Source organism: Contarinia nasturtii, unplaced genomic scaffold (genome assembly GCF_009176525.2).
Source record: "Contarinia nasturtii isolate CC-2019 unplaced genomic scaffold, AAFC_CNas_1.1 Cnas_scaffold_1037, whole genome shotgun sequence".
NCBI lineage: Eukaryota > Metazoa > Arthropoda > Insecta > Diptera > Cecidomyiidae > Contarinia > Contarinia nasturtii.
Genome location: NW_022198383.1, coordinates 7740277 through 7759876, shown reverse-complemented (window position 1 = coordinate 7759876; position 19600 = coordinate 7740277). Strand labels below are relative to the sequence as shown.

The following is a 19600-nucleotide window of genomic DNA, read 5'->3' as shown; positions in this document are numbered from 1 at the left end:
CACGCAGAATAATATCGTCTCTTGCGTCGTCGGCTAAGTATTTTTTGCTTTCGTTTTATTTCAATCAATCATATCATGTGTCTTGTACGATTTTCGTCGTCGTCAAAACCAGTTGAGAATGGTTGATGCTTTTTTTTCTGCAGTTATACAACCGCCAGCGTTTATACTTCATTTGAACTTTCTTTTTCTGTCTCTCTTTCTGTGTCAGTTCGAAATCGCAATATTATTCCCATTTCGTCATCTATTCAGTCAAATTCATTTTATGGAACGAAAAAATGATTTGAACGAGAAAAAAAAATGGAATGCGAATGCGAGCAAACTCAAATCCGCAGAATGCAATAAAGAATAAAGGAATCACTTCTATATCGTTATATGTCTTGTTGACAATTTTCCACATTTCAGCACATTTTTCTAGTAAATATGGCCATGCATGTTGTGTATATGCTCAATAATTTTTGTTTGTGAGCTTTAATTTATGTTTGAAATTATTTATGAAAATGCGACAAAATGTGCAATATATACACAGAGCAAGAGAAAAATAATGCAAATTCAATCTCACATTGAGATATATCGTCGTCTTAACGAAATCCGAATGCAGACATTTGTGAAGAGCGAATAAAATTGATAAGTAAACGGGCGAGGAAGAGATGTGACGTGACCAAAGAAAAACTGAACCAAACCTATGATTGCTCACCAGAGAGTTGAAAAACCATATCATTATGATAATTCTTGAAAGAGCTCCAGATGCGGATTTAGACAAGATGAAATAGACGATCAAAATATTATTTATATATCTTTGAAGAGAAGCAAAAAAAATATATATTGATATTTCTGTTCACGAAGTTCTTGAAGTCATTTTTTGAACTGTGTAAGCAACACAGACGTGTCAGTAGATTAAAATCAGAAATCTCACGAAATAATTTCATTTGTTCGATTTTGCTAGAGATTTGTGTGTCCCATCTTCCCACTCTAACTGTCAAAAACAATGATGCATTGAATTAAAAGATGTTATTACAAGTGAATTAAGTGCGAAAAAAAAATTGAAACGATAAAAAAAGCGATAAAAAAATTGAAACGAATTGAGAGTAATGATGATCCGATTAAAATATACAATCAAAACGAGATCTTTTGTAAATACCGTACATAATAATAGATTCAGTGCTATATTTTGATATTGACAGGCCTCGAGACAGACACACACACAATTTGGGAATTCAGTTATTTGGTTTCGAATAGAGAGAATAAAAATTATAAAAGAAACCAATTTCAATCGAAATTTAGTATCAAATTTATTGCATTTCCTATTGTTCAAATTTACATTTTTTGTCCATTCATTTTGGGAAATAACCTTTTTTTCTCTCTCTCTCTTTCCACTTTACATCGGTGGGTCCAAGCATACCTGGCTGCTCATGCATCATTTCTATTGACATTAAACAATTCATGAATTTTTATACGCACTCGATATATACCAACCGAAGACATGTTCGTGGTGTCGAGAACATTCGCCAGCTTGAAAATCTCTGCTTATATTATGAACGGTCATAATGTAAACAAGCATCAATACAAAATCCGACATAGACAAAATTGTCGAAAATGTGAATGTTTTTCGCTGCGATTCTCTTTTCTGCAAGCTTGGCTTCGGCAACAAACCATAAACTTGAACATACACTGAAATCCGAGAGCTCTGTGAAAAACATATAGACACAAAAAAAATGTAACTCCAAACGAAATATGTACGAATTTAAATAATATTCTGTATGAGATTTTTATGCTTTAAATATTATTATTTGAATTGGTTTGGTGGTCGTCGTTGTTGTTGTTCTACTCTTCAACAACTGAACATGTTCGTATTCAAGATTTACATCTTTTACGTGCATTTTGTTGTTGTTTCGTTATTTGGGTAAATTATCATAAATATATTTGTAAATTTAAGATCTCTTTTGGATGTGGTCGTCTGTTTGTTATTGATGTTGTCGCCGATGCCATCGTCACAGACCTCCAGCTGAGTTTATAGCACATTCGAACACTTTGCCATTGAAAAAAAGTTGAAGATTACTGTCATTTTGTCATATATTCGTCATTCACATTCCCATTCATCTCGTTCACAGTTTTCTGGTCAAGAGACTGACCATTGCAAACAAAAGGTGGTGCTTGACGGAAAAAAAATGAAATTCAGAATTGGATTGCTGGTAATATAATCCAAACGACTGTGAACTTTAAATTTAAAATAGCCAAGCAATATAGAGAAAATGTGGAAACACAGAGTCAGTGCGACCAAATTTTCACTCGATTTAAACCCAAAACAAAAACTACCACCATAGAATCTAACCTATTCTGAACTGTGGACATGTAATATTTATTATTTATAAGTGATGAAAAACATGATCTTACACATCTTCTCCAATTCTCACATAGTCTTGCTTTGAACTGGATTCAAACAAATCCATGTGGAAAATTTGCATATATACAATATTATACACTCTTGATGGCCACTTTCATCTCTCTCCATGTGTGCAGTGTGCACATGATGAATTTCTACACTCTCTCTCTCTCACACACGCACGCACATACCACATTTTTTTTATTCTTCAAATTTTCCATACGTATAAGCAATTTATTTATGGCTTTTGCTTCTTTGCCTCTCTCAACACAAAAAAAAAACGCAAGAATGTTCCAACATAATAAAATTTATATTCCATTTATTAGGGCATTGCTCATAAATCTATTTATAGGCGATGCCTTTTTATACACATTTCTTTTGGTTGCCAGTGCCGAAAAATGGGTAGCAAAGCATGATGTATCAAACACATCAACAGTAAAATCAAAAATTAGAGAACGACTGACAATCCAACGACACAGTTTTGAGCAACAAAATTACCGTCCAAATGACCGTTTTCTATATCCTTTTTTTACATTTGATTTGGTTTATGGCTTTGATAGAGTTATTCTTCATTTCGTCTGACTTTTGAATGCTGTTTGAACTCCGAGAACTCTGATTTAATTAATGAATATTACCATTAGATAAAATGTGATGTAATGAGCCGTAGAAAATGTTTTTGACTTTTTCCATATCGGGCCGTACGGTGATCTAATGAGCTAAATAAATGCTCATCGAATACCGCACAGACACAACAGGGACTAAATGGCTACACTCCAATATGACGATGATGATAAAAGCATTTCGTTTTGATGCCATTCTTGATTGCGTGCCTTTATCCACTTTACTATATGACAACTTGATATTGAGAATTTAAATAAAAAAAAGATAAGCACAGATATTTAACGTTGTTACGTCTAAATTTCTTGATACGAAAAAAGTCTCTTGTTGAAAACATATTGTCTTCGGATATTTGACTGAAAATGGTGAAGGTTCTTGACTCTCTCGAGAATATAACTTTTTTTTTTATGGATATGTGTTGTGTTAAATGGGATGGTAACTCATTACGGAAATTGACATTCGGTGTTCAATGAAGGCGAACGAGACAGAAAAATATAAAATGAATGTTTATGACCGAAGACGAACAATGAATGCATTAGAACCCTTTTAATTACAATAAATAACATGCATTCTGCTCTTGTTTTTTCCCTTTTTGGTGCATAAACATCAACATGAAGAAGCAAATGTTGGGATTCTTTTTTTTAACAAGATGTGTTTTTCGAACGAAATTTTCAATAGTTTTATTCCAAACGAACCGATTCAGCTATACCTTGTGAACCGTTTGGAGTGGAAATTAGACATGTGACGTAGAAATGCCACACACACGCACTTGTTGTTGTGATATGATCGACGAGACCTCACTAGAGCGCTTCTGGTATAAACCATTGGAGAATTTCAAATGTTCATTCACTCCGTTTGATTAAATTCACCGATAAGTTATTAATTACTCCTCGTAGGTTTTTCCATTTGGACGCAAATGAATTGATCTCAGCGCGCTCATCATTCTCGATTAAAACTATAATCCTTTCAACATACAGAGCAGCTGTCGAAATGTAATTTAATCGCGTCCACATTCCTTAGCTCCAATCGTCACTAAGCTTTCAAAATTGTGAACGTAGTCGTTTAATTGAAAACCAATTTAATTTATATTTTGAGCAATAAATGGATTTCGTTGATCTCATCATTGAAATGGTTTAAACAGAAAACGAAATTGATGATCAGCAGGAGAGAAAGAGACGAAGTGACAGAGGAAGAGATAAATGCGGATAGAATTATGAACGTATAATCCTCAAATGCCAGTTATTTAATACCGAATACAAATAAAATGAACGGTATTCAGTTTTCGATTTTTGATTAACATTCTTCCTCCGCGACAACATTAAAAATAAAATGTCTTACATCCGTAAGATGAACTTTTCCGCACTGTGATCCACGACATGCATTTATTACAAATCTTTTACTCAAATAATTCACGAGAAAACTAAATCTGACATTAGTTTTAGATAAAAATAATTTTCGAAGCACTTTTCTTACAAAAACCACTAAAGATGGGAATTTTTGTATCGGAGCCATGCCTATATGATATCGTAATTATGTGAAAATTTGCAGAGGTTTTTTTTTTTCACAAAAAGTTAACATTCTGAAGTTTGAAGAAATTTCAATGCATATTAAGCGAAAAATCCAAAATTTTGTTCGGGAGGTGCCCCAAATATTCGTTGAAATGTCTTCAAACTCTCGGAATGGTATTTATGTGTGATAAAAATAACCTGTGCAAAGTTTCAGCTCATTACGATATCATACAGGCATGGCTTCCATACAAAAATCCAAATTTTTTGAATTTTTTGTATGAAAAGTGTGTCGAAAATGAATTGTATCGCAAAACTAACGTCATATTTGGTTTTCTCGTACCCAAAAACCCCCCAATACACATTTTTGAGTGTTTAAGAATACATTAAATATCACTTTTGGAAGAAAAATTGAATTTTTCCCATGGATGGACATGGGCATCACACCAGACATGACACTTTACCCTGTCAACCGAAGTCGCTCAAAATCTAATGGTTTCTATTCCTCGGCACCCCCAATCATCCTGTGAAGTCAGATTTTGAATTACTTTTCTTGTTTGAAAGTTATCGTGTTAACAAATTTTTGCGTACAGGGTACAGCGTACAGGGTACAGGGTACGCACATACATTCGGACATCGAAAAAACACTAGATTCGTGTTCCCTGGCCCCAAAAACACCCAGAAAACACATTTTTTATGGGTGTTAATTTTTCGACCGATTCCAATACTTTACCTTACACACTAGGTGTGTGCGGAAAAGTAAAACAATTGGTCTTTAATTTTGAACTGTCCATCAAAAAATAAATCTCACAACAACAGCAACAATCACAATGATTTACTGTGAGAGCGCGCAAAAGAGTGAAATCAAAATCGAATTCACGAATCTACCATCGTCGTCGTCGTCGTCGACGTTGTCGAGATTACAATAACAAAAGACTTTCGAACAATGTGTGATGTCATCATGGTAATTTTCTAGCTCTCAATTCGACCGCCGATAATGAATTTTGGCTTTGTCTGTCAAATAACGACGCTGAATAGAACGTAATAATTTAGTCAAATATCACTATTTTCATCGTCTCATTTTGGTTTTTGTCAGAACGTTCGCAGAACAATGTGCATAAATTGGGTTTTTGTCGAACATGAAAGCAGCGAGTTCGTCACAGAGCCAATTTAAAATGTCATTATAAAGAAATGTACGCGCGACGACGAAATTGAAAACAAAGAAGCAAAAAAAAATCATCTCTTTTGAACAATTAGCTAATGTTTACACTTTCAAAGTGACGGTCAAAATTTAGTGAAATAAACAACGTGGGTAAATTACATAATTTCGAAGCATCTTACTAATGAAGTACGTTCTGTGTTGAACAAAATGTTACAAATTGAAAAAAGAAAAATGAATGTGCTGTTTTTCTGGAAATGAATTTTCGACGCAATTTCGTAAGCTTCAAGATATCTAATGCGAATGAACTTGTACAATGATTCTTCGTTTTTTTAAAAGAAACTGAAAATATCGAACGATTTTGAAAAATATCACATCATTCTATTGACGCCTATTTGATAGCCTTCGATTCGTATAAAATTGGCAAATGCGGAACAGTCGCATGTTCATTACCATAAAATACTGGAGGTAATGTGAAAGTAAGAAGAAAATCCTTGGATTGACTTGGTGAGTAGTTGCGCTGGCAGCATCGACAGCAGCAATAACCCTCATTATGACACATTGATGCGCTTCTTCCGAGCAATGCATATTATTCTTTTGCACACTTGAACGGCAATATATATATTTGTACAGCGTGAACACTGAGCATACTCCTCAACCAGCGCCAACTACAGCAAAATGTTTACCGTTTTTTTTCACTTGTGCTCCTGTGTGTAAGTTTGCGCTTCAGCCTCAAGCTGATTAAGTCTCGGTTATGTTGTGACAAGAACACAGAGCGCTTAAGACGGATCGTCACAATTAATTAGAAAGAAAGAAACGAAGAAAAAAAAGATGATTCTGCGAGAGCCAGGGCGTCAATGCAATTCATAGGTTGTTTTTCCATGTGGTTAGCCGCACTGCATGTTGCCATCAAGAATTCACACATTCTCCGGTCATATTTTTTTTTTATTCATAAGCATTGTGCACAAACAGCGCATGAAAGCACCATGCTTGATTTTTATATCACAACAAAACGGTAACTACTAATGAGTTGGATGGATTCATGTGCAAACACTTACACAGCTATCGATGTTACAGTTGATGACGATGATGACGTAGATACTTGTAATCTCTTTATAACTCTAATTATTCATTGAACACATTTTTTCCGTTAAAGTGATTTCGCTCATGCTATATAGTTTCATTTGGTTTTATTATTAAAAATGCATGAAAAATCAGAGAAAAAGTTTAAGTCGAAAATAAAGTTTTTCGCATAAACTATTTTACCTTTGATATAAAATATGCATTTTTCTCATTCATCTGATTCTATTGCAATCAATAAATTATAAAGTTTTTCCAGCTTTTTTTATGACTGCAAAAAGAAATTGGTGATTTCAGCCCAGCTATTTGTATATCTGAATGGCCAATTTGGTCATTTCCATTCATTCTTATAGTTTAATATTGTCGCTTTATTTATGTGCTTCTCAATCATCTACAGGTCTCGACGCTGAGATAATTACGCAATTACAAAACTTTTCTTTTCTCAATTTTTGTTCTCGCTCATTAACATTGTTATTAATTTGCTCAAGTTTTTTTTTTTGATCTTCAATTCAATTTTTCTCATCGCTGCAAAATTCAAATGACCAAAACTCAAGCCGAGTAAAATCGAAGAAATAGGCGGAAATATTCAGAAGTTCATTAAACCATGGACTTTTTTTTACCTGTTATTTTCGATTCTAAATTCGGTGACTAGAACAATAGTAATGACCATGGAATTCACATAGACTCATAAACACACAGCGAAAAAAAAAATTATTAATTTAAGTTTCGGAGTACTTTTTCCATCATTTGACTTCGAAGATGTAATTAATTTTTCGTGCGATGGCCACCGGTGACATGATGCTGTCGAAATTGAGTAAAACCGGTATAAAAATGTGGTAGTAGAATAGTTTTGTGTAAGTAGAGAAAAAAGCAGCGGGTGCTGAATTTCAAGCAATTTTTTCCTCATTTATAGTTTTGAACTTGCCACGAACAGAATATTCTTTCGTTCCACTCTTTCAATCTAGCAGCTAATTGGCTCATTTTGGAATGTATTTGAATGTGTGCGACTGTTCCTTCTCTGCAGAGCCGCACTTTTAAACGTATTTCGATTTCATATTTACGTCGCTAGTTTATGTGGTTGAAGTAACGTTCATTGAAGAAATTGACGATTTGCTTTTTTTCGCACAGCGACGAAGAAAAAGTTTGTATGTTGCTTCCGAATTTTTTCCATTGAAAATCAATTCTTTTACGTTTTTCGATTTGAAATGAAGTCTCTCGAACAAAACTGGGTGTTCAACTGGCAATGAGCGAGCAATCACGAACCGAAATGCGATGATAGTAGCGATCTGCATAAATTGAAATTAATTAAAAAGTTTACAAAAGATGATGAAAATAGTTTCGGCACTTCTTGTTTTTCTTTTGTGAAAGTGAAGGTATAATCACGGGGATATGGACGAATGAAAAATGCATTTACCAGAAAGAAGAGATAAGAGAAAACAGACAGACAGAGAGCTAAAAAAAGTTTTGCGCTTAGTAAAAGTATATACGTTTTTAATGCATCGTCGCGTTCATGGAGCCATATAAAATGGCTTTTAATCTTTGGGGTCGTGTGTTTTGTATGTATTTGAATCAATTGCACAAATTTGCACTGACCCGGCACAAATGTGCAAACATCCAACACAAAACATGTAACAAAAGCCAAACAAAAGCTGCTGCTGTTGCTATTGCACACCAATTTGCTGAAGCTAACGAGGTATAAAACTATAAACCGACACACAAAAAAAAATGTAAAAGCCACACCATTTGCAATGAAAAATATAATTCAACTGAATAAACAAGCGCAACCCACATGCAAGCACGCACATACAAACGCTTATATTTCTCTATCATATCACATAAGCAAAGCGAAAGATATTGTTTTTATCTGGGAACAACGGACTAGGTATCGGTGGCTGGTTTTTGGTAGAAGATAAGTCCGAAAAAATATACTATTAATCTTATTTTCTATATTTGTTACACAATTTTGATGATATAAATCTTTGTTCGGTGCTGTTGAAGTTCACATATAGAATCGAACGCACCAACTACCGAATCGAACTAATCGATAAATCTCTTATATTTCGGTGAATCAAACGAGGTGTTTGACATTAATATAAGTGGTCAACAACCAACACGAAATTTTTTGGCGATTGATCGTTAAGTGGCAACTGGTCATCATTTCATCGCTTTTGCCCGCCACCACACCGAGCACAATCGACCAAGCATCTCACACATTATCGTTTATTTTCTGCCGTCTCGCTCTCTCCGATGAATGACTTTATTTTTTATTCACACTTTAACGCGATTTATTTTAATTAAATTAATCATAAAAAGCATATCGCTTAAATCGGATAGAAAATGAGTGAAGAGGCAGTCATCATTTGAATCAAATGAAATTTTTATGATTCGAATCAAACGACGCAAAAAACGCTTCTTCTTCTTTGGTGGTTTTCAATGAGCAATGTAATTTGATACCAACCTGCTGATGCTTTCACCAATTCACGCTCGTGTTTGTTTTATTGTAGCATTGCCCAGTCATTATGCGACTAAAATGGATACTTCCATCAGTCGCATTCATTCAAAATACCATAATATTGACTTTTTGAAAGATAATTCGATATTTTTGTTGTGATTTCATGTTATAAATCACAAAATAACTTCATTTAAATAAAATTCCACTTTTTTGGATTTCTTATTACTATATAACGACGAAAGAAATGGTTTCATATTTTTCTCAAATTACTAAACCTATGTTTATTTATTATTTTTTTTAAATTTCTTTTGAAAACGTTTTTCTAATTTATTGGCATCAAGAAATTTAAAAAAAAATTGACGTCAAGATCGAAATGGTGGCACTTGAAATGATAACGCATCAAAGATATCGTTTTTCAGAGAATTTGCAATTTCAAAATCGACGCTTAAAAAGGAATTTGAAATAGAAAATACAAATAAGATCATGCATTCTGATCTTTATAAGTTTTAGAAAGTGGGTGGCAATTAAGATGATGAATTTGTTTTTGGTCATTGGGCAATTTCTCTTTAGATCCCAAAAAAGAGATTCACTAAATCAAGTCGATCACATAAACAAAGTGTCACAATTCGATTACTCGATCACGATTTTCAAAGTGAAAGAAACAGAACATTTTCTATTCTGATTCATGTGAGAAATCACAATCAAAAATCAACATGTCACGAATTTAGTTGTTTGAAAACAAATCATCTAAATTACGATGGTATTCAGTATTGCTCTCATTATCCATAAATACGTGCACTGCTGGACCTTATGTAATGTGTTTACAAAAAAATATTCCAGTGTTTGTGATTAATTGATTCAAACGTAAATTGAGCGTTATACACACTTTGAAAATTAGGCGAATTCCATTGCCTCTTTGTTATGCATAATAAAGTCAAAATACACGAAAGACTATAAGTGACTATAAAGTACATTGTAAATGGTTAACGCTTCGTTAAAATATTTCAAAATCATAACAAAAGCCACGATACACATAGATCTCTTGAACACGAAAAGTGTCTCATCTCTCACAAATGGAACAAGCTTCTGTTCACCGTGTTTCGGTTACCTATTTTTCTCTTTCTCTCATCTTTCGTTCAATCTTGAAATTTTTTTTCCGTTTGTCTTTGGGAATAAAATGCGTGCGATTGTGTGGGCGTTAAATGTATTTGTAGCCTTGAGAAATATAATTGTTGTCAAACATTTCTTTTATGATTATAGTCCATTGTGTTGTTTTTACTACTTCGTGTGTCTTGTGGTCGCTTAGCAAACGATTCAGAAGATAACGAGCCATTGAACGAAGGTATTGTTATATGTAGATGTGAACTGTGACTACTGGGTTTTAGTGAACCCAATTTCCATCAAAATGTGACGAAAAGTACGATTTTTGCGTGGGTGAACCTATGATTTTCGATTTGTGGAAAAAAACGTCGAATTAAATTGCATCATGTTCATCGTTATTATTATTATCATCATCGGTGAATGCATTCGTGTTCGTTAGTGTATGCATTCTGTTGCGATTATACGTAATGTTTTCGACTCTCTCTTCCATTTGTAAATGCATTTTTGGTCAAATTAATGTACTATAAAATGAATTATTATGATTTTATCGCAATCTTTTGAAAGCGGCATGCATTCAATACATCGTCGCAATACATAAAACAATCGTCGTCGAGAAGATGGTATTTCAATGAAGTTTATCATATTAAATTTCATTTTGCATAAATCACCCGAAATTCCAACTTTCCATTTCGGAAATTGTGACTTGCGTGTGTAAGCCATTGTCAAAGCATACCTTTGGCGGAATTCAGAGAGACAGACAGAGAGAAAATCTGACATCAATAGCTAGAACGTGGAATAGTTGTTAATTTTGTTTCACTGACTCACACGCTCGCACGCTCGCTCGCTCGCTTCACTCTAACAATTTGGTTAACCAGAATGCATTTTGGTGTACGCACATAAATTTTTCAGTCGGCTCATAAATTTGATCGTCTCATCGAGCAGACCATCAATTCTGAATCAACGCATTGGGCTTCATTGGCCGTCATATAACTCAAATGAGTCAGTTGTTAAATGCAAACGTCACATTCTTTTAATTCAAACATACACTCTCATCCTCTCGCTTTCAATAAAATGGAAAATGCGTCAGCGATTAATCGACTTGGACCGCATGTATTTTGTTCTCATTTTCGGAATGTTGTTCATTTTGATGTTGCATTATGCAAAAAGCGTTCGATTTTTGCCATTAAACACCTTGTTGACCATTCAGAGTTTCAATGCGTGATTGTATACGGTTTCGATTCGATTTATGATTAATGTGCTGCGTTGCCAGCTGTGAAACATTTGCTCGAATGTAAATTAAGGCCGGTTCGACTGCTACCCTCAACAATAGCATCCACCACTACCATTATCATCGAATGAATTTCTGTCCGAGTCCGAAACACAAATACGAAACCCAATACTCAATGTCACCGAGATTAAAAGCAAATGGTTCGAGCCGAACGAACAGAGATGAGAATGGTTTCATTTTATTTGAATTTGAAATTTCAACAGTAAATTGTGTGCGGTTTTTGTGTTGTGATAGAAAAGCAGCAATATTACGTTGACCACTTTTGAAACTGACATTGATGCAAAAGCGAGTACTCTAAATCGTTCAATTCAAATTCGGTTGTTGAGGTATTTTTTACGGATGTTTAGATTTCAACTCTGTAAATTCCCAAGTTCTCTTAATCAAGTTAATAATATGAAATGAATATGAGAGTTTTGAAATACTACCAAAATTGAGAAATATATACCTTTTACACATTCAACTTTATCAAATCGAAAATTCCCGGAAATTTATACAAAACTAGAGACATTTAAATGACAATCTAAATTCATAATTCACATATTCTGAATGATGGTTCTGCAAAAATGATATTTTGTGTGAAAAATTGAAAAATAATACAATGCATGAGTATTTAATTTTCATCGATTGTATGTGTCCATTCAAAAGTTTTCAAAATTTCAACAAAAATGTCTAAACAAACAAATTGAATTCACATAGTGCATATGTTTGGTGGAAAGAAGAGTTTGGTAATCATCACTATACTCTGGCTGTAGCACAGAGGCTAATTCAATTCAATCGATGTTCAAATAAGTAAATTATTAGCACACGTTCCGAGCAAACCGATGCCAATTCTAATTGCAGTGGGCTGTTGAGTTCAGGAGCGGTGCAAAAATTCCGGCATGCACATAGCTTATGAATGTGCAAATAATACAGAACATGAATCACAAATTACTTTATCAAATGGTGTGTGAAAAACAATTTCTGCTGTCGAAAAGGGATGGCTTGTATTGAAATACGGTTACCATTGCCACGAAACACATACACACAGGGCTTAATATTCCATTCCATTCTAGCTCTTCGCCTAAATATGCAAATGACAACGAAATGTTCGCCGTGTGTTACAAAACACGCTTGAATGCTTAAATTAAAAAGCGAAACAAGTGATCATTTAATATTAGATAAAAACCTTGACAACACAGATAGAACACACACGTATGCACGTCTATGTTTAAACGGCACTACATGGTGTATCATTGTTAATATATATTTCAATTTACATCGACGACGAACAACAACAAAGACAACCAAAGCCCCCATCAGAAAAAGTGCTAACGAAGGACATTTTCGAAGCGCGATATTGTATAGATTGAACGATTTATTTGCTAATAATGACTTGTGATGCGTTCAGCATGTTGCTGTCGAAAAGAGTGAGAGATGACAAAATGCCATATGAAGTGGCATCTAAAGTCACTTAACATGAAAATCACAATCCAACAGCAATGACGATGACTATGCCAGCGCATACATTGTATGCATATTTACAATGTCGTTTTGTTAATAACCGTTGCACAACACACACACATACGTAACGAACGCATTGCGCCCGACAATCGACTTGCTGTAATTAACTACGGCGTCGGAATATGATGCATTATTAACCCTTATGATTGAGAGAGAATCACTCGCACACACCCGATACAATTATTATGTTGGCATTTTGACTTAAAACGAGACGTGCTTTCATGCAAACACCAACCAATATTAAATGTTTCTTTTTTCATTCAAAAGAAGAACGAGAAAAAAAAGAAGTGTAATAGCCGCGGCAGCAGAAAAAGAGATATCTTACACACACCATATTTTCTACCATTTTAAGCATATAATACTCAAGAACAATGAGATACCACTTCCATTTACCTTTTCTACAGACACATTATTCCATAACAGCATTTATTCTCCGTTTTTTTGCACTCGTTGTGCACATTGAAATGAAGAAAAAAAAGTACCGAGTAAGAGAATTTGTATTGCAGTTGGTTCGCATTCTTCATTAAATTGATGCCGGCGATGAGTGTTTCAATTAAACGTTTGATAGAAATTGCTGACAAGAAAGTCAAGAAGGCTTTTCAAAACGTCAGACATATATAGAAACAGGAGAAACAGACATACTGGATGGTAGAGAATTGGATAACTTGTATAGACTTTTTGAAGGTATCATTTAAAAAGTCGAAACGAATTGTCGTTGAAATAGAACTTCAACTTGTCGACGATATGAAAAATGCTTTTCAGCTGTCTTAAGCCTTTCGCATATACACATGCACAACCTGTTCCATGATGTTTGTCTATAACTCATACTATCTCATAATGACGCTTAATTGCCAACGATGACCATGTTGAACCATTTCTTTCTTCCCTCAATAGAATGTATCTCTTACCTCTTCCCTTTCTATCTGCAAAACTCTTGATTGCCAATTGTCAGCATTTTATTTTCGCTAACTTTAAATATCATTAATTATCAAACACGAACATTGTAGCTTTCAAATTATGCTGAGAAAAAAACACACAGGTTTCATTTCGACGACGGAGTTGTCAATACAGTCATTATTGTTATCATTGTCATTTTCCACCGTTTATTTCTTAACACATTTGAACATGTTTCAAGTATTACCACCTTGTAAAACCCCATTGAAAGTGATAATGCTCTCTTGGTAATCCAATTTGTAACAATGATGTTGATATGTGACTTAATGGTTGTCACTTCATGTTGAGACACACATCCATATTGACGTGTGTGAGAATAAGCAAATGTGAGAGCAAAACTATCGAACTGGTGATAATCCAGTAAAAACTTAAGGCACACATCCAAAATCAATTAAATAGGTGTGTAAGTACAATGCTCCAATCGATAAATAACATTAGATGTGGAACATGCATTTATTCTACCTTCGCTACTTGCTACTCATTGGCTAAGTGGTCACTTAAATACATTCTTCAATTCTTACTGACAACAATTTAGCTATTAATTTGTCATGATTCCATGTATCTTATTTCGTACTGTCGAAATGAATCAATGTTTGTAATCATCGACGGCTCCGAAGCATTTTCACCAAAAGACCAATTGTATTTGGAAGTCATTGAAAGTGATTTCAGCAGTCTGAAAGAAACAGTGTTTTTACTTTCATAATAATTGTTTGTCTGAATGTGACGATTCTTTGTTTTCAAATTCTCACTTGCATTATTTTTTCCACTTTACATTTAAATTTCTATTTTTCCGTGTTTCAGGTCTTGAAATCAACAGAAGAAAAAAAAACAATACGCATATAAACGTACCTATTGCATTTGAAGTATGATTATGATTTTGCTCTCACTCAAAAAGGTTAGTATAATAACCATCTACATTTTATCTCACTCATTCTTACCGCGTTCTCAGATAGTTTTGATAGCAATAGATAGATAGTTAATTAGATTTTAATAAACTTTAGTCGCGGTATAGCAATTGGCAACTTTCTAATTCATTCCCATTTATGTCAGCCGTGTTTTTCGTTCGCATAAGATGAACCTCTTCTCCAACAAATTACAAAAAAAAAAAATCAAATTGAATTAGTGCAAAACCACACTTTCTTTAATTTTAACATACAGTGAAAGTATGCAAATATTCCTCGAGTAACCGAAGAAAAACTACCATGAAAAGACAGATAGGATAGAGAATTTGTTATTCTGAGATTTGAAACAATGAAAATTGGGGAAATGAGAAGTTTAGAATTAAAACGTTTGAAGGTAATTTTCAGCGTTCGTAAGTAATTAGGTTGCAGGTAGGTACAACAGGTGTGTATGTGTGTGTGCGTGTGGCGAACGAGAGAGGAAATTGACTTGAGTGTGTTTGCGGAACAGATGTTAAAAAAAAATTAGAAAATCATTTATTCTCATGAAAACTGCTGCGTAATCGATGACAAACACAACCATCTCGAAACACAACATTTCAAAACGAAGAATTCTCAAATCTCAAGTTACGTATGAACGCATAAGAATTTCGGTGAAGCGTGAACAAAAATAAAATAAAAATATAAATTTCAATCAATTGGTTGACAGCAAATTAAAAAAATCGAATGCGGAAAATTGTCGAATTGTTCTAGGGTGGATTTGATGACCGTGTAACGATCAATGAAACCTAATCTGCCGAATAATTTTTCTTGAATTAATTCATTGAAATGTAACCAAGCAAACTGCGGTTGGAAATTTTTATATTAAAACGTGAGAGAGCGGCGAGAACAAAATAAAGTAGGAAATACACAAAATTGTTGAAATTTATCTATTGAATGGGGTAGAATAAAAACTACTTCTCGAAAAATTGCTATTTTAAAACGAAACCTAAAAAAAATTTCAATAAAAAGTGAATCAATTTTTTTTTGTCCAATTGAAGTGAATCAAGAAAATTTTGTTCAATAAAAGTGAACCAAAAAAAAAATTTCACTCGGTTTTTTCAGTGTAAAATACACTAAAATGAATTTTTTTTTTGGGTTCACTTTTATTGAACAATTTTTTTTTGGTTCACTTCAATTGGACGAAAAAAAATTGATTCACTTTTCATTGAAAGTTTTTTTTAGGTTTCGTGTTTAAACATTTTTCGAGAAGTAGTTTTTATTCTACCCCATTCTATTGTGCCTCTTAATTTTTACGATCGAAAAACATTTACCGACCAAATACCGTGACTGATTTTGGCAAGAGGCACAGCAGTACTAGATTCAGTTCACAAGCCCTGGAATTTAACTGAACTGAAATTGAATCTATTTTGTTCCTCAGATGTCAGTCTGTTCGCACGTTTTTGGCACTTTATTTGTGTATATAAATATGGAAAAGTTCATCAAAAGTTCACTCGAATGTGTCGGATGTCACAAACAGTGGGCAAGTTCACTTCAATTGATTCTCATGTGTCAAATGAGAATTAGAGAGTGTGACCGAACAGTATGTAAACAACACGTACCGTGCATTAATTATCGCAAAATCTACATGAAAAACATAACAACTATAACAAAACATTGAAAAACGACATCAATGTCCATAATAATAGGAATGCATTTCGAAACTTGTTGGGTTTCATTAAAAGTGTATATATGATTTAAACTGCTATAGTCTGTGTTCGCCCTTTCTCAATGTTCTTCTTTCGTTTAAATCATATACAACAGCGGACAGTTCAATAATATCACGTCGACAGACGACAATCGCCGCCATATTTTGTAATTTGGTATCGAATAAAGAAACCATCGAAGAATTTCCTTTCAAGATGAGGTCGACGCATTTTTTCATCTCTCTTTCAAAAAAAAAAGAAAAAAATCCTCAGGTTCTTCAGAGTGAAAATAAATATGATACTCGATATAACAGAGCAACATGTTTACACTTAACAAATCATCCATACAAATAACAAATAAAACATAACGAAGAGTTTAGTTTGATTAGAGTATATTCAAAACGTACAGATGCCAGATGGAAAGCAAGAAAAATGGAATAGACAAGCAATCAAGTTTGAAATTGAAACATAAGCGATGGTAATGCATAAAGATAAAAACAACAATCACCATCGATATTAATTTTAACTGTCAGAATATGTTGGTTGATTGAAAAGGACAAAAAAAAAGAAATTCTTATTTGTTTATATAAAAAAAATCAACGGTGAAATCGATCGGTTTATTACAGCATAACGAGACCAACGCATAAAAAAGGGCACAACCAGTTGAAGAGTAAAAAAAAAGAAATCAAATCAGGTCCATGGTTAACCGAAAAAGAGTTAATATGAAAGAGAATACGAAACAATGCAGAACGCGAGAAAGAATGGGTAAGGAGAGCAAAATGCATTATTTCACGCAAAATCACCAACAGCAGCTGCAATTAATATCGAATACATTGACCGTTCGATCGCATCGATTCAATGATTTGCTTCAAAGTAATGATGCACACACACAAAGTGCACCAACCACAAAGTGGCATATAATATTCAGTGGATGCTGATGCAGTCAACGCGCCACAAAATATGATATTCTCTGTGTAATCACATCTTTGAATTGGGCGCGTTGGTTGCAGTTCGATTTATTTTATTTATGTATATGTGCATATGCGGCAGTTAAAACCGCATCGAAGGCATGAGCACAATATAAAAATATTGAAAACAAAAAAAAAATGGGTTTGCGGTGTATGATTGACTGTAATGTATCAATTTTCCATGGCTACTAAAAACGGATGCGAAGGAAAATGCAGAATAACACAGATTTTTCTTCTTCTTTTTTCATGTTTTGGTTCGCTTTGTGCTCGACGACCAAGTTCTGGTTTTTTTCTCTCTCGACATTTGCATGTTTCTTTGAGTGTGTTATAACAAGACACTTCGAAACTGAAAAATGTAGTATGCGTGAAATGCGATTCAATGATGCATTGTACATTAAATATTCATTACGTTTGAGAAATTCTTCGTTTCATCGAACGTATATGTAATATGATCGTATTCAAAAGCTGACTCTCCGTTTTCGAATCGATTTAGTATGTTGAATAGAACTCCATCGAAACGTTTTATTGCCAATTAAAAACGAATTCAAAGCAAATTGTGTGATAGTACACACAAAACATGGAAACAAATTAAATGAGAAACAACTTAACTGAGAAAAGGTCATGTGTTCATTTCATTCAACAGCTCCAAACCAAACTGAGAACAAATCAATTTAATTATCAATTTGGTGGCAGCTAACCTATGTTTGCAATAATCCACGACAAACAACAACAATATATATTCAATCAGTGAGAATGCAGTGTCGAAGTATTTGTAGTCAGAATGATAAAGAGCGTCGTGTCATGAGTTCGTATTCGTAATAAAGAGAATTGAATCGAGATCAAAAGAAGTGATAAATTTTCTCTCATTGATTCTATACACGGTTCGTTGCTGCAAGAGATGCAACACACACACACACACATGACGTATTCACTTGAAATAGATACATCAATTTTCGATCAATTTGTTGGCAAATGATGTATTGACACATCGAAGCACATTCATACGCTTTGTGCTTATTTCTGATGGAATCACAAGCTTCGATAAATAAATCCACTCTTTGTCGATGTTGTATATTATTATTTCAATGAAATCGTTTGCCTTCCGACACATTTCTATATATTCACAGAGAGAGAGAGAGAGAGAGATTATATCTGATACTATTTGATTCCGAGAGTTTGTGTCCGGATCGCACATGGTCTCATTCTTCTCGTCGATTTCATTTTTACTTCTCGCTTTTGATTCACATATTGTTCTTTCTGCGACGAGATCGAACCAATCAAAATAGCAACGCGTGTGAGCGTACACGCTCGCGCCCATTTACCTCTAGGTATACCGGTGTGCAAGTGATTTATTGTTTCGTTATTATCTCCGTGCATTGGATTTTCAGCACAATGAATTTTCTATACGATGAAATACAAATAATCGATTCACTACAATCTAATAGCATTATTTAGTTCTCGATGTTTTTTTGTTGTGACTACAAGAAGCTTCGGAAATAATTCGCGAGATTTCAAACACTGTGTGTGAGAGAGAGAGTCGCACACAAAGATGAGTGTTTGACATCGGAGGATGAAAGGAGAGAGAAAAGACTGAGAAGGTAGAAATTTAAAAATGCGTGTATATGCAAACTAGATGATTTCGAATTTGATTTCGTGTTCAATGTTGGTTTTCTCAATTTTGCACAACGTTTTTCACTATTTTCTTGGTGAGAAGTTATTCATAGCTAAAGGTATTTACATTTCGGTGCTCGTGTACCAATAGACTGGCAAGGTACATTGGTTTCTTCATAGCAGTAGCTGTGCGGTAGCTGTACTTTCATCGCTTGATTTTATTTCAACAAAAAACCATATATACATATATAAAGATCACGCTCACTAACATAACAAAAGGCAGATACAATCACTTCATGTGTCTTTTGGCTCTCACTTGGAGCAGCTAAAAACAGTTTTAAAGAAAACCAATCGATGAACAAAGAGCAAAACAACAGCATATTGAACGAAAAAGAATAAA

General features: G+C 34.0%; 1 protein-coding gene across 2 annotated transcripts in view; it reads left to right on the top strand.

Moving 5' to 3' along the window:
* The window catches only part of LOC116344168 (irregular chiasm C-roughest protein-like), a 115124-nt gene that overhangs the window by 46593 nt on the left and 48931 nt on the right, over positions 1 to 19600 (top strand). Inside the window, exon 3 of one of the 2 annotated variants that reach the window (XM_031772595.1) lies at positions 14839 to 14932. The exons of the other annotated variant lie outside the window; for it this stretch is intronic. The gene's annotated coding sequence lies outside the window, so the exon portion shown is untranslated. The remainder of the gene's footprint in view (positions 1 to 14838; positions 14933 to 19600) is intronic. 2 annotated transcript variants of the gene reach the window in all.